A 13,159-nucleotide genomic window follows, 5' to 3' on the forward strand; every position below is an offset into this window, starting at 1 on the left:
CAAAATTACAAGCTTTTTGTTTCAGAGGACACTATCAAGGAAGTGAAAAGACAATGCATGGAATGGGAGAAATTTGCAAATTGTATATCTGATGGAGGTCTGCTATCTAGAATAAATTAAAAAAAAAACGATACAACTAAGCAGTAAAAGACAGCCAATTAAAAAAATGGGAAGAAGAGTTTGAGTCGACTCTCTCTAAAGGATAAGACCAATCTAACAACAAATACTTGAAAAGGTGCTCAATAACATTAGTCATTAGGAAAATACAAATCTAAAGCACAGTGTGATCCCTCTTCCCCCCACTAGTATGACTTAAAAAAAAAAAAAAGATAATGTATGCGTTGGGAAGATTGTAGAGAAATGGAATTCTTACACCTTCCTGGTGGGAATGTCAAATGGTGTAGTTGCTTTCCTTTGAAAAAGAGTTTGGTAGTTTCTGAAAAAGTTAAATATAGGGTTACATATGATCTAGCAATTCCACTCCTAGGTATATAGCTAAGAAAATTGAAAATATATGTGAACATAAGGGGAAAAGAAGACTACATAACACATAGATGCAGGAAGAAGAATACTGAGAGAGTTAGAATAGAAAACAGTTTCATAATCAATTGCATAAATTAACTTTGGTTTTTCCCCTGTGTTTTGGGGTGTGTGTGTGTGTGTGTGTGTGTGTGTGTGTTTTGCTGTAAAGAAAGTTTCCTTTACTACATATTGTAAATGGAGGAAGATCCAAATAAATTTAAAAGCTTGTCAAATACAAAGGAAACAAAGATAACGAAAGTGCTAGCATGCTTCTCTTGTGTTTTTAACGCACAGAGGAAAAAATAAAACACTAAAAGACACAGGGAAGAACATCATGACAGTCTAAGACATTGGAATCTATCCCTTATTATAAAAGCCTTAAGATCTGTTTGCCCTTAAAGGCAAGTGGGATGAGTTCATGACAGCCCTAAGAAAACCCGTTGGGAGGGGTGCCTGAGCAGTTCAGTTGGTTGAGCATCTGACTCTTGGTTTAGGCTAGGGTCATGATCTCACGGATGGTCAGATTGAGCGCCTTGTCCCACTCTCTCCCTCTACCCACCCCCCATTCTCTCTCTCAAATAAATGAAGATGAACAAAACAGTAAACTACTTGGGAAACTATTTCTGCCTTGGTGATTTATACACACACAAGAATGAACAATCAGAACTATGCTGAGATAATTTTTTAGAAAGAGATGGGAACTGTGGTATCAGCACAAGGGTAGACAGCAACTGAGAGTGGCCAGTGAGGGGTGGTTCCCATCAGTGGGGACCTTCGGGGGGACCGGGCAGTCTTGTGTATCAGCACGGCCTTGGCAACTGGAAGGCAGCAGCTCCCCAGGTTCCATGTCATCTCGGACGTTCCAACTCTGTTATTTCAAGTGCAGACCGTTACCTGGCATTCTGAGTGCTCCCTCTGTCATTCCGTTTGGAGTGTGAGCTAGGGGCAGTGCCTTCAGCTCTCAGCTGTGGCATCTTGAACCTTGGTTTTGTGGTTCCTGAATCTCAGGTGCTGTGGGGTGTTGTTCAAATTGTTCCCAACAGTAAGTAAAGACTTCCTGTATCCTCACCCCTCAGTCCTGATGAAACCTACTTGATTTCACTGGTTTTTAACCATCCTGTGTTTGGGTTTCTTCTCCTCAGTCCCCAGCTCTACCTCCTCGGCCACACGTCACCATGGCAGCACCTCTTGGCCCTCTGTCTGATCCAGGGGCAGAAATCAGCCTCCTGGAAATCAACCAGGAGCTTCAATCCCAGCTGGAAAAAAGCAAGCAGGACTTCCGAGACCTCAAGGAGAAATTCCTTATATCCGAATGTACTGCCTACTCCCTGGCCAAGCAGCTGCAGAAATACAGTAAGTCCTACAAGATCATGGCCACCAAAGACATGTCTGTCTGTATTCCTTCTGAGAAACTAAAAACCTCTCCAGATGCTGTCTTCTCTCTTCCAATGTCACATAAATTTCATTCTGACCACAATCCGGGAAATGTAGAAGTGGGTATTTTATCCTCAGTTTGCTGAGGATGGGAAAACTGAAGACAAAGAGGTTAACAGTGACATGTCAGGTGGGGTTAGAGTTAACATCCCAGTTCCTGCTTCCTGGTGCGGACACAGAAACGCCTGGTCCTCTCAGGATGGTCTCTGTGCTGTATCAGATCCTGCATGCCTGCAGGCCTAAGTGTCAGGGACTAAGGAACTCTCTCAGGTCCCGCTTCTCTGAGGTCCCATTGGTAAAGCACCAAGTTAGTTACACTGGGGAAACATCCTGATGGCACACCCGGGGGCGAGAGGGAGGGTAGCAGGTGACACTACCTGCTTTCAAGGAGATGGAAGTAGTAAGTGGAAAGTGGAAAGAAGGTCTCCTTTCCCCCTAAAACTGTGGTATCTGTGAGTGACGCCATCCACACAGTGACTTCCCTTGTGAGAGGGAACCGGTGCAGAGCCTCTGCTTCCTGAGTCCACGGAGGCCATTTGATACCCACTGGCAAGGGTGAGGGTGTTTCAGGGAACATCACGGTCTCTCCCTGAGCTGGGGACCTTCAGACGTGCAGGATGGCCAGCAGGTCCAGGCCTGGGCCAGGAGACATGTGGCCTAGTGAGAAGGAGGGTGAGTGGGGGAGACCACAGCCCCGGGAACCAGCCAAGCCAGGGTGTGGGGCAGGCCTTCCCCCACAGTCAGCCTGAAATGGGGAGCTCAGCTGCCTGTTCATTAGGAGGGGCCTGCGCTGGCAGAAGGAGTCATGAGAACGGGGCACGTGCACAGCCGAGCGATAGGAAGGAATCCTGACAACTCTCAGCCCGCATTTTTGTCATTTTCTCACAATTTGCTTTCAATAGAACAAGGGGAGGTGTAATTAAAAACGAATGACGCAGAGAAAAAAAAAACTGAGGCATGCTTTTTACGAAAGGGAAGAGATGATGAACTTTCAGGGAAGGACAAGCAGTTTTGTTTACAACTTTCCTGAAAATCATCACATAAGTGTGGGAAACCAGTTGTGAAGATGATGCAAACAGATATCACCTGAGGGCGTGGGGTGGCGGTAACACAGCACAGGGGAGAAAAGCATGGGTTGTAGGTCAGTCAGCCTGGGCTAAATCCATGGTGCCCAACGTCCTGTGCCTCAGTTTCCTCCTTGTTAACCTGTTAGTGTTGTGGGACCTACTTCTCTGAGTCAGAATGAATACTGAGTAATTTCTTGTAACGCTCTAAGAGCAGAACCTGGAACTGTGTAACTCTGTTCATCATTCTACTGCTTCTCATAACACAAACTGTATTAGGATTGGGCCATATTCCTCTCCGGTGCTTCTGGTTTTATGCATTGTGGTTTCCACAAGTGTAACCGGATGAATTTTTACCTTTGAGATACTTGCTCAGTATAGAAATCCCAGCTCAGGGGACCCATCAGTCCAGTAGCCCTGGGGGCCTTATGTCATGTCCCTGCTTAGTGTTTCACTTAGGAGTCTCCAAGGCTTGCTAGAGTGACCATGATCAGGGGAACCCAAATTCTGACTCTACCAAATACCAGTTCATCACCATGTCCAGTTCCTCTCTGTGCCTTGGGGCTGTTCTTTCCTGGGCTCTGAAACAGGGAGTAATCGACTGCCCTGTAGTTGGGAGGCTGAAGAATGTGATGTGGAGCTCCCAGCGCAGAGCCAGGTGGCCGGGGTTCCAGTTGTCCTAGGATGGACCCTGCCTCGTCCCTTGAAGGCAGCGAGCACAGCAGCATGTCCAGCTTTCCCCTGAGGCAGGCGTCTCTGTTTCTCAGAGTGTGAAGAGTCCACCGACCTCATCGAATCCGTGCTGGGAGAGAAGGTGCAGTTTGAGAAGGGGAAGCAGGCAGACACGGTGGCTGAGAAGCTCAGGTAAGGAAGGCTCCATGTGGGAGGCTGCAGGGACGCTGTGGGCATCTTTGACTTGGGGCAGCAACAAGTCTGGGCCAGGAAAGGGCAGAAACGTCATGGCAGGCACGTGACCCAAATATTTCTAAAACAACTAAGACAACAGTGATTGGTAAATGATGGACTCCAATGACTCAAAGTCTCGCTCTCTCTCTGGAAAAAAATATCAAAGTCCCCAAGTTCAAGGGAACAATTCGTGGCTTTTAGCACATTCACAGTGTTGCGAGATCACCACCTCACTTACCTTTCACAGAGTCATGACCTGGCTGACCACAGCTTGAGCCTGCCATTCTCCTGAGCTCACCAGTTCACACCAGCTCTACTGGACATGCTTCTGCGTCTGGCGCTGTGTCCTTTCACTGCACGCCGCGCTGTGTGTAGTTTTCCAGGGAAACGGGTGTCCCCGAAGTTAGCAGCTGAAGGGACATCTCTCTGGCGTGTGCTTAGGAGAACCCCTGGCTCTGTTTACAGAAGGAAAAGGTGTAAGGGATGTGCAGGGTTCACGGCTCCTTTGGGGAAATTCTGCCAGAAATCATCACGAAAGATCTTATTGTCTGTTGTTCAACTCTTTGCATTTTAAAATTTTCTCTCTGCCCTGCCTTAGGCTATGTCATACCCTCATTAAAGACCAGGCTAAAGAGCTGACCCGTTTGTATCAGAAGTTACGGAAAGGGAAAGACGTTTCCCAACTGCTCAATAACCTCCTCGAGGACCTCCTCACCCATGATGACCCTGAGCATTCCCAAGGGCAGGGCTTCCAAGAGCAACTGGCTGAGGGGCGCAGGCTGGCCAAGTGCCTTGCCCGAAAGCTCAGCCCAGGTAAGGCGGCCACCGGCCCTGATGCCCGGAGCTGCGCCAAGGCCCTGGGCTCACAAGAGACTCCCCGCCTGGCCTCACGCCGTGTGCAGCAGCCCTCCTGGATTCCCCATAGCAAGTGGGGCCATGAGAGAACCAGGAGTGGAAGGTGGTAACAGAGAGCAGAAATGCACAGTGTGGAGGTAATAGTGCTCCACGTGTCTGCTTCCTCCCTGAGGGAATGCAGCCTTTGGAGCGGGAGGCAGCCTCCACCAGTCTTTGAGCCAGAGAGCAAAATGTGACAGGAGGATGCTTGTTAGTGTGCAAGGATCCCTGCACTAAGTGGGAGGTTCCCAGAGTCAGCGTGGTCTGTATTAATTGTGGGTGAGAAAGTGAGTTTTACTTTCTCCATATCTGTCTCCTCATCTGGAAAGTATATCAAATAACCTGTTGATACTGTAGTGATCAGATAGGGAAAATTCATGAATGCATGTCAGGAAAAAATAATGCTCCTGACTGTGTGGAGTTGGATGAGGTCCTTGATGCAGTAGGACTTGGAGGTGGGAGTGCTGTTTAGACGGGACCGCTTTTCGTAGACGGATGTCCCCTTGATAACACTGAAGCCCACGTGGGGGCCCTTGAAGTCCCCGGTGGAGGGATGTGGGACAGGGTGGTTGTCCTGTCGTGAGGGCAAGGAGGCGGCTCTATGTGAGAGCTGTGAACCCACAGAGAGTCTGTGGCTATGGTGGGACCTGTGGCACTCTGCAAGACACGGTGCAGAAATGAAGCTGACAAGCATTCCCTGATATGGACAACAAGAGCCGGTAGAACGTGTTGCCCAGGTTCAGTGATGCTGATCCTCAGAATCAGAGACACACTGCCTGACGCATCAGAAATCCATGCCACAGCAGTTCTTAAAGACAGTGCCCTAAACTCAGTAGAATACCTAGTCATTCATAGACCCTTAGGTCTCCAGGGACATAGAAGCCGCTGTGTTTATAGTGGTGATGTGGGAAATAGCTGATGGGACATTTCTGAATTTATTTGCAGAAAATTATGAGGATGAGGAGGATGAAGAAGAACAAGGAACCCTCACTCCCAGGTGACAATGAAAATTCTGGAACCAATAATGTGTGGGTCAAAATGGACAGGGTCTCAGAAAGTAAAGTAAGTGAGGTCAAGAGAGTGACAGATGTCAGATGCAAGGTTAAGCAAAACTGCAGATGGTCCCCAAAGGATGGCCGTTTTGGCTTGGTTGCCTGTTGTCTCTGTGGTGTTGTAAGACCGAGATGAATTCACCAGCCTTAGGATTCCCCGTGGGGACAAAAATACCCATTCTTTCCTGTAAATGGACACCGGGAGGAGATGCATATCTACTTCCTACACAGTTCTCTAAGGTCCTTGGTAGGAAGGTAACTCACCAAGGAATTGGTAAACAGACAACTAGCAAAATTAAAACCAAGAGAAGTACCTAACCAAACTCCAAAAACTTGGGGTGTCATGTGACACTATTAATGACAAAGTGCCTAGAAGGCACACATTTCTGCAGTCTGCAGGTACTCCAGAGCTGTAAGTAATTGACCAATCTATGTAAAAATCATCCTGACTCAGGCCCGTGGTGGTTGCCCCTGGTCTGGTCTCCACTGTGCTTCTTGTTGTGACCGCATCCTGCTGGGAGGGTGGAGTCTCATTCCTAGTCAGTGCTTCTGTGGCCAGTGCTCTGAGGATCAGCTCCTGCTCTCCCAGCCCCGGGCAGCCACACTCTGCCTCTTATAGGTTGGTGTGCTTGTTCCCTCTCCAGCCGGTGCCCTGTGCCTCTTGTGACCACTCCATATAACTCCCATCCAACCAGCTAGGAAGCCACAGTGTCTGATCCTCCTGGTTTGATCTCTTGTCATTCCTGTCCTACCCGGCACAGCATGGAGCAGCAGCAAGTTGAAAAGAAGGAAGCCCTACAGGACACAGTGGATGAGTTTGTTTTGACTCCTTCAACTCTGCAAGAAGAGTGTGACAACGACCAGTCCTACAGTGCTGGCGAATTCCCATTAGATGAACAGGAATTCGGCTCTGCTCTGGATTTCGCCTGTGAATGCTCCCACACCCAAGGGGATGAAACGTCACGTGGTCCCCCAGGTAGTGTCCATGTTGTTTGTTCTGCACACCTTGTCTACACTGAGGAAGGTCATCTCTATACACGGGCGTTACAGACACACTTTGCTTTAAATCAGGACATAATGGATGTGGAGACACAGACATCAGGTGGGTCAGGGAGCCTTCAACCATCCTAGGCAGCGGCCATGCCTCTGTCAACCTGGCCCCCGTGTCAGGCCATTGAACCTATGTCATGGGTGACAAGCTCTACCCACCTCAGTAGGACATCCACAAAGTCTTGTCAGATACCCTACGTGGATCAACTGTCTTTTGTTCCATGCAATGACACTTTCTTTTTAGGATCAATATCTCTCGAGGGCCTAGACCTGTCCAATGTTTTTGGCTCACATACCTGCATATCAAGGAAAGGTGCTTTCCCTGGTTTCACTGCTCTCAGGCCCAGGCACAATCTTCTCTATGTGGGTTCAACTTAGCCAAGTGGTCATCTGAAAACAACTGTGTCATTACCTTGCCTGGATGTTCCTATGAAGCCAAGCTGGGCTCTGGCATCACTCAGACCAAATGGCTTTTGTGTCGGTAGAACACCAAAGATTCTTTTTGATTTGAGGTTTTCTACAGTTGATTCATTAGTCTAGTTTCAAGAATAAATTCCTGGGAAGCATCAAGAGCCATGGTATGTCATGGAATAACCCCATTTTGCAGCAACACTTCAAGAAAGTGCTTGGACTCCTCCGCAGGACCTCTGGGGAAAATATATTCGGAACTCTTTTTACAGACTCCCATCAGAGGAGGATATTGGGATAATTTGTGGGGGAGAAGAAAGTGAATTTCTGCAGCAGGTTAGGGAGCAGTCCTGTGCACTGCTCGTAAGACTTAACCTTGGCCATCCTGGAATATCCCTGCCAGAGCACTAGGGTCTTGCCCTGAGAATCTTAATGTCCTTGCAGTGTGGGTGGTCACTGTGTTGGTAATATGGGAAGTATGATTTCCTTAGTGTCACCTGCTGTCTTGGAACTGATTTTCAGAAAGTCAAGATGATAGAAGGGAAAGAAATGGACAACAGCCAATGTGCCCCAGGTAAGTGTGAAGACTGTGGACTACGAATTTTCCTGGTGACCTCTGGAGACCTCACATCGGGGATAGAGAGAAAGTGCTGCCTAGAAGTATTCCATCCATTCAGTCAATAGCAGAATATGGCCTTTAACCATGTCATCTATTTTCATGTGGTAGTTGTGTAGGTGTCACTTTCTTACTCCCTTTCATGTTGAATAACCTACAGAGAGTGGACACACATGAATTGACCAAAGCCAGGGATTCCGGTAATCAGCTGTTGTCTCCTGTGTGGTTAAAACCAAAGTGAGATGCGTATTAACTTTGTGTCTGTTTGACATCATCATGTTGGAGGAGTTTGGATAGCAAGAGAGGAAGTTGAAGAATAAATGCATGTCCCATCAGAATATTGAGAAAATATTCCTTGGAGTCAGAATGTCTGAGAGGCAGTAAGGCCTCAGGATATTTAGTCCCTTGGACACTGCATGTACAAGTCAATGCAACGTATGCAGAAGGGTTGAAGCCACTTGTTTTGATAACCTCTGTGTGCTGGGAGTCATAATTATGACATGAGTATGACAGGGATGTTTTAGTCTCCTCCTCCGTCACCTGGTTGTGAGGCCAGTACACAGAATATCTCCTGTTCTGTCTCCCACTGCTCCTCATATCGGAGGCCACACTCTGCTCCTTACATAGGGGGATAGTATTTTCCCTCCAAGGGGACAGCCCCATTGCTTTCTGGGACCACTCGCTATCACACCCATCAACACCAGCTAGGAAGCCATGGTGTCTGATCCTCCTGGTTTGATCTTCTATCATTGTTGTCTCCCCCGGCATAGCATGGAGCCCCAGGATGTTGAAAAGAAGGAATTCCTACAGGACACAGTGGATGAATGTGTTTTCGCTCCTTCAACTGAGCAAGAAAGGCATGACAGCGGCCAGTCTTACCGTGATGGCAAATTCCTGTTTGATGAACCTGAAATTGGGTCTACTCTGGATATGGCCTATGAATGCTCCCATTCCAAAGGGGCTATAACTCCACGTGGTCCCCCAGGTGGTGTCCATATTCCTTGTTCCTCACACCCTGCCAGACTCATACACCTCTCCAGCCCAGGCCCACGAGGTCACTGCCAGACCTCCTAATTATGAATTCAGCTCGTGTCCTCTCTTGCAAGGCTCTAATTTCCATTCTTGAAACATGCCCCTGAATTTGGATGCCTGCCAAGGCTGTTGGCAGCCTTTTCTGTATCTCTGGAGATGGCACTCCCCTGGTTCACGCTCTTCACTTCGTCTATGTCTTCATTTGTCTTATCTCATCTCAAGTCAGCTGAGAACCCGAACTGGACCACTGCTATGGGACAGTGTATGTTTCTCTGGAGCAATGCAGGGTCCTGAAACTTCCCTACCCCATGAATGGCCCCTGTTTCTTTGTAGCTTTCAAGATTGTTCTGATTTGATGGCGTGTAGAATCCATTCATTGGTTTAATCTGCATGGCTGATTCCTCTAAACCATTCACCTGTTGGAATTTCAGATGGAAAAAGCCTCAATATTGCAGCAAATGTCTAGGAAGCAGCCAGGGAGTTCCCCCAGGATCTCTGAGAAACAGAATCGGTTTGTTTGCCTAGACTCAAGATTTAGGATGCTATGAGGATGGCTTGTTTTATCAGGGATATTGGTTTAATAACTCAAGAGTACCATCCCAATTTTTGCCTGCGAGGCCTTACCTAAGCGCTCCTGGATGTTTACACTCACAGTTGCCTGGTATTGCTGTGCTTATATGTCTGTCCTGTGCTATGCAGGATATAGGAGTGGGCATCTGTGAAGGCGAATGTGCTTAACGTAATTCTTTCTCTTCATTATTTGCAGAAGACCGAACTGATCAGGAGGGTCTGGGAAGACAAGAGCCGGCTGCCCCCAGGTAACTCTGGACACTCGGGGTCTGGGGATTCAAAAGTGGCACCCGGGGAGAAGCAGAAAGTGCTGACGAGCACGGTATTATCCATGCGGTCAAGGACAAATTACCAGTTTCACAATGTTCTCTGTCTTCACCGTTGTACTGGGATTGCTTCCCATTTCTTAATGACTTCTCGAGTTGAGTAAGCCACAGTCCGCTGACCCGGGTGAACGAATATGTCACAGGGACCACGGTGCTTGCTCATTCTTGTGTGCTTTAGAGAGCCATGCACATCTGCTCTCTGTCTTTAGATTTCGCTTTTTGACATGTGTTCATAACATTAAAATATCATAGCAAGTAGACAAACATGTTCTATGATGCCACAAGGTTGAGAGAAAGAGGGCTTCGTGGCATGAGATTTCTGTGACACTCCACTGCCCCCAGAGCTGCCCGTGCTTGGCCACTACATGCAGAACTCAACGCCCTTTGCATGGAAGGGGGAAGGCCACCATTGTGGGACTCGTGTGTTATGAGTCATAAGTGGACGGCACAGAGATAATTCAGTCTCTTTCGTCAGAAGCTTGCTATTTGGCCCGTGCACGAGCACTTATTTTCCTTTCGAACAGCTGCCCCTGTGTGAAACACAACGTGTCCCACAAAAACAAGAATCGTTTCTCTTTTTAATGGGTCCTTCCCCTCTTTGCTTTCTTGACCACTCCTTTCCGCCTTCCATCAAAGCCTGACAGGACTTATGACTTCAGATCCCTCTTAGGTTAATCTTCACTTGTCCCTACCCTGCAGGCTCAGCAGACAGCTGGTAGAGGTGGTACAGCAGGACGTCTCAAGGGACTCTCAGGATGAACACTACTTGACATACTCAGTTCTTCCCGACCTGTCTGACTCCTACTGGCCTTACAGGAGCACCACCATCTTCCTACCCGAGGAACTGGAAGTCTGTTCCTCTCTGGAAGTGACCAGTGAGTACTCCATTGTCCAGGTGATCAACCTCCACCTGGACACTCACAAAGATCTCCTGTTCTTTGTACCCCAGACCTCTGCTGTGCCGAGAGAGGTCATCCCTGTGGGCAGGCCCTGTAGAGACAAACTGATCTGAACTGGGCTCTAGGATTGAGTTTTAAGCACAGACGTCAGGTGGGCGAGGCACATTTGCTCTCCTCTTAGTCCCAGGGCATGCCCATGTTACGTTGATTTCTCTGTCACTTCGTTGTTGGGCCAAGGCAGGCACGACAAGCTCAACTCACCTCAGCCACACGACCATAAAACCTGTCTGTCAGACCTAATTTGGATGAAATGTCTCTTTTCACCTCTAATAAGCTCTATGTTTCATCTCGGAGGTGGGTCCGTTAAGAATCTGTGCCTGCCGCAGTCACTTGGCATTCTTGTCCAGGGTTAACTGGTTTTGGTATTCTTAGCCCCATTCTCTGTCTCCTTTAGGTTTGCTTGTCTTCCTAAACAGTTGTCTGAAAACCCACCCTAAGTGTCTCTACTGATAGCTTGATTGTGTGTTTCCAGAAGCAGAGCTGTGCCTTGGCATTCTCCCACCACATGAATCAGGCCAATGTTCTGAGTAGCACCAAAGATTCACTTGAATTTGTGTGTCTGTAGTTGCATTCCATCTGTTCAGTCTCAGTGTACAAATTCCACGGAGCCTTCAACAACCAGGCTATCTGACGAGAGAAGGGTGAATGCTGCAGCGATCCTTTTAGAATGCAGGGAGGCTGGCTCCCCAGAATCTGTGTCAAAGAGAGAAGTTCAAGTGCTTGCACAGACGACAGGGGAGACTGTGATGTTAATCTCCTAGAGAGAATAAATTTCTCCAAATGGCTCAGGCCGGGAAATCAAGCCAGTTATCACATGACAATATCGGAGGCACCCTGACATATTCTTCTGACTGAACCTGTTCTCACATTGAACGTATCTGAGTGTGTGGGTAACATGAGACTCTGGATTATTAACGTACCGAGAAGGATCTCATTCATGACCAGCCCTGTCTCTATATAATTACAGAAAATCAATTCCACCATGAGGAGGAAGAAGACCAGGACCAGGCATGCCCCAGGTAACTCTGATGAATCATGGGTTGTTATTTCAGTGGTTAAACTGAAGGATTACATCTCGAGGAAAAATAGAAATGGCCGAACATATCTATTGCATCCATTCTCCAATTACAAAGTATCTCTTTTAACTTTGATGTATGTCTTCACCTTGTAACACGGTTACGTTCCTTTTATTGACCCCTCCATTTCAATAACCTGCAGTCAGTTGAACTTTGTGAACTAATCCTTCACAGGGATTCTCCGCATTCCCCTCTTCTCTTTTTGGTAAAACCAGAGTGAGAGGCATATCTGCCTCTAACTCTTTGGTGTTACCACATTGAGGATATATTATAGGAAAAGAACACCTCCTGTCACAGTAGTTAGAGAAAGAGACACTGAAGACACAAGATGTCTCCATTTTGAAGATGCCTTTTAACACCCGCGTTCACTTGGTCAGTGAAGGTAGTATCGACAACATTTACGTAAATGTGTTGAAGTCACCTTTAGGATTATCCATGCAGGCTGTGAGTCATGACTTCCACACTAGTTCAGGTTGTTGCTCAGAAGCTTAGTTCTGTGGCCACTGCCCTGAGCACCTTCCGTTCTCTATATCTACTGCCCCCACAGCACCACACTGCCGCCTGGAACAGGAGCAGAGTTGTTGCTGTCAAAAATTGGTGTGCCCCTTTGTTATGAGTGTAATTCCCAGCTGCCCATCAAAACCGTTAGGATGGTGGGAGGTCCACCTTTCTTGTCTTAATGTTCAGATCTCCCCACCCTACCAGGTTCAGCAGGGAGCTGCCAGTGGTGGAAGAGCAGGACAACCCATGGGACTCACTGGATGAATACTATATGATTTCCTCAGCATTTCCTGGCCTGTCTGACCCCCACGGGAATTCTAGGAGGGCTGACATTCACTCTTTCCAAAATCTGGACATCTGTTCTCCTCTGGAAGCCGCTCGTGAGTCCTCCACTGTCAATGTGATAAACCTCCAACTGGCCTCCCAAGTTGCCCCACTATTTTTGGTATCCAACCTCTGGTTCCGTTGAGATGTGTCATCGCTGTGTAGAAGCCCGCTAGACATAGGGATCTGAGTCAGGCCCCAGGATAGACTTTTCACCATAGACCTCAGGTGAGTCAGGGACCTACCGTTTGTTCCTCATCTCCAGCCATGCTTACGGCTCCTGACAGAAGTTAGGACATTGGAGTCAAGGCAGATGTGACGAACTCACTCTCACTTGAGCTGCATATGCAGAGGTGTCTGTCTTTGTTCCTGATTTCCTTTAAATGCCTCTCCTTATCTGCACTGCTCTCCTTTGTAGACCCGAA

At 47.8% G+C, this 13,159-nt stretch overlaps 1 pseudogene; it reads left to right on the forward strand.

The window, feature by feature from the left end:
* The first annotated feature begins 1,697 nt into the window (after window positions 1-1,697).
* On the forward strand, window positions 1,698-4,891 carry LOC148161686 (putative NBPF family member NBPF5 pseudogene; annotated as a pseudogene).
* Window positions 4,892-13,159: the final 8,268 nt, after the last annotated feature.

Source organism: Eumetopias jubatus, unplaced genomic scaffold, assembly GCF_037043125.1.
Source record: "Eumetopias jubatus isolate StellerSeaLion01/CBP00866 unplaced genomic scaffold, mEumJub1_p1.0 scaffold_92, whole genome shotgun sequence".
NCBI classification, from domain to species: domain Eukaryota; kingdom Metazoa; phylum Chordata; class Mammalia; order Carnivora; family Otariidae; genus Eumetopias; species Eumetopias jubatus.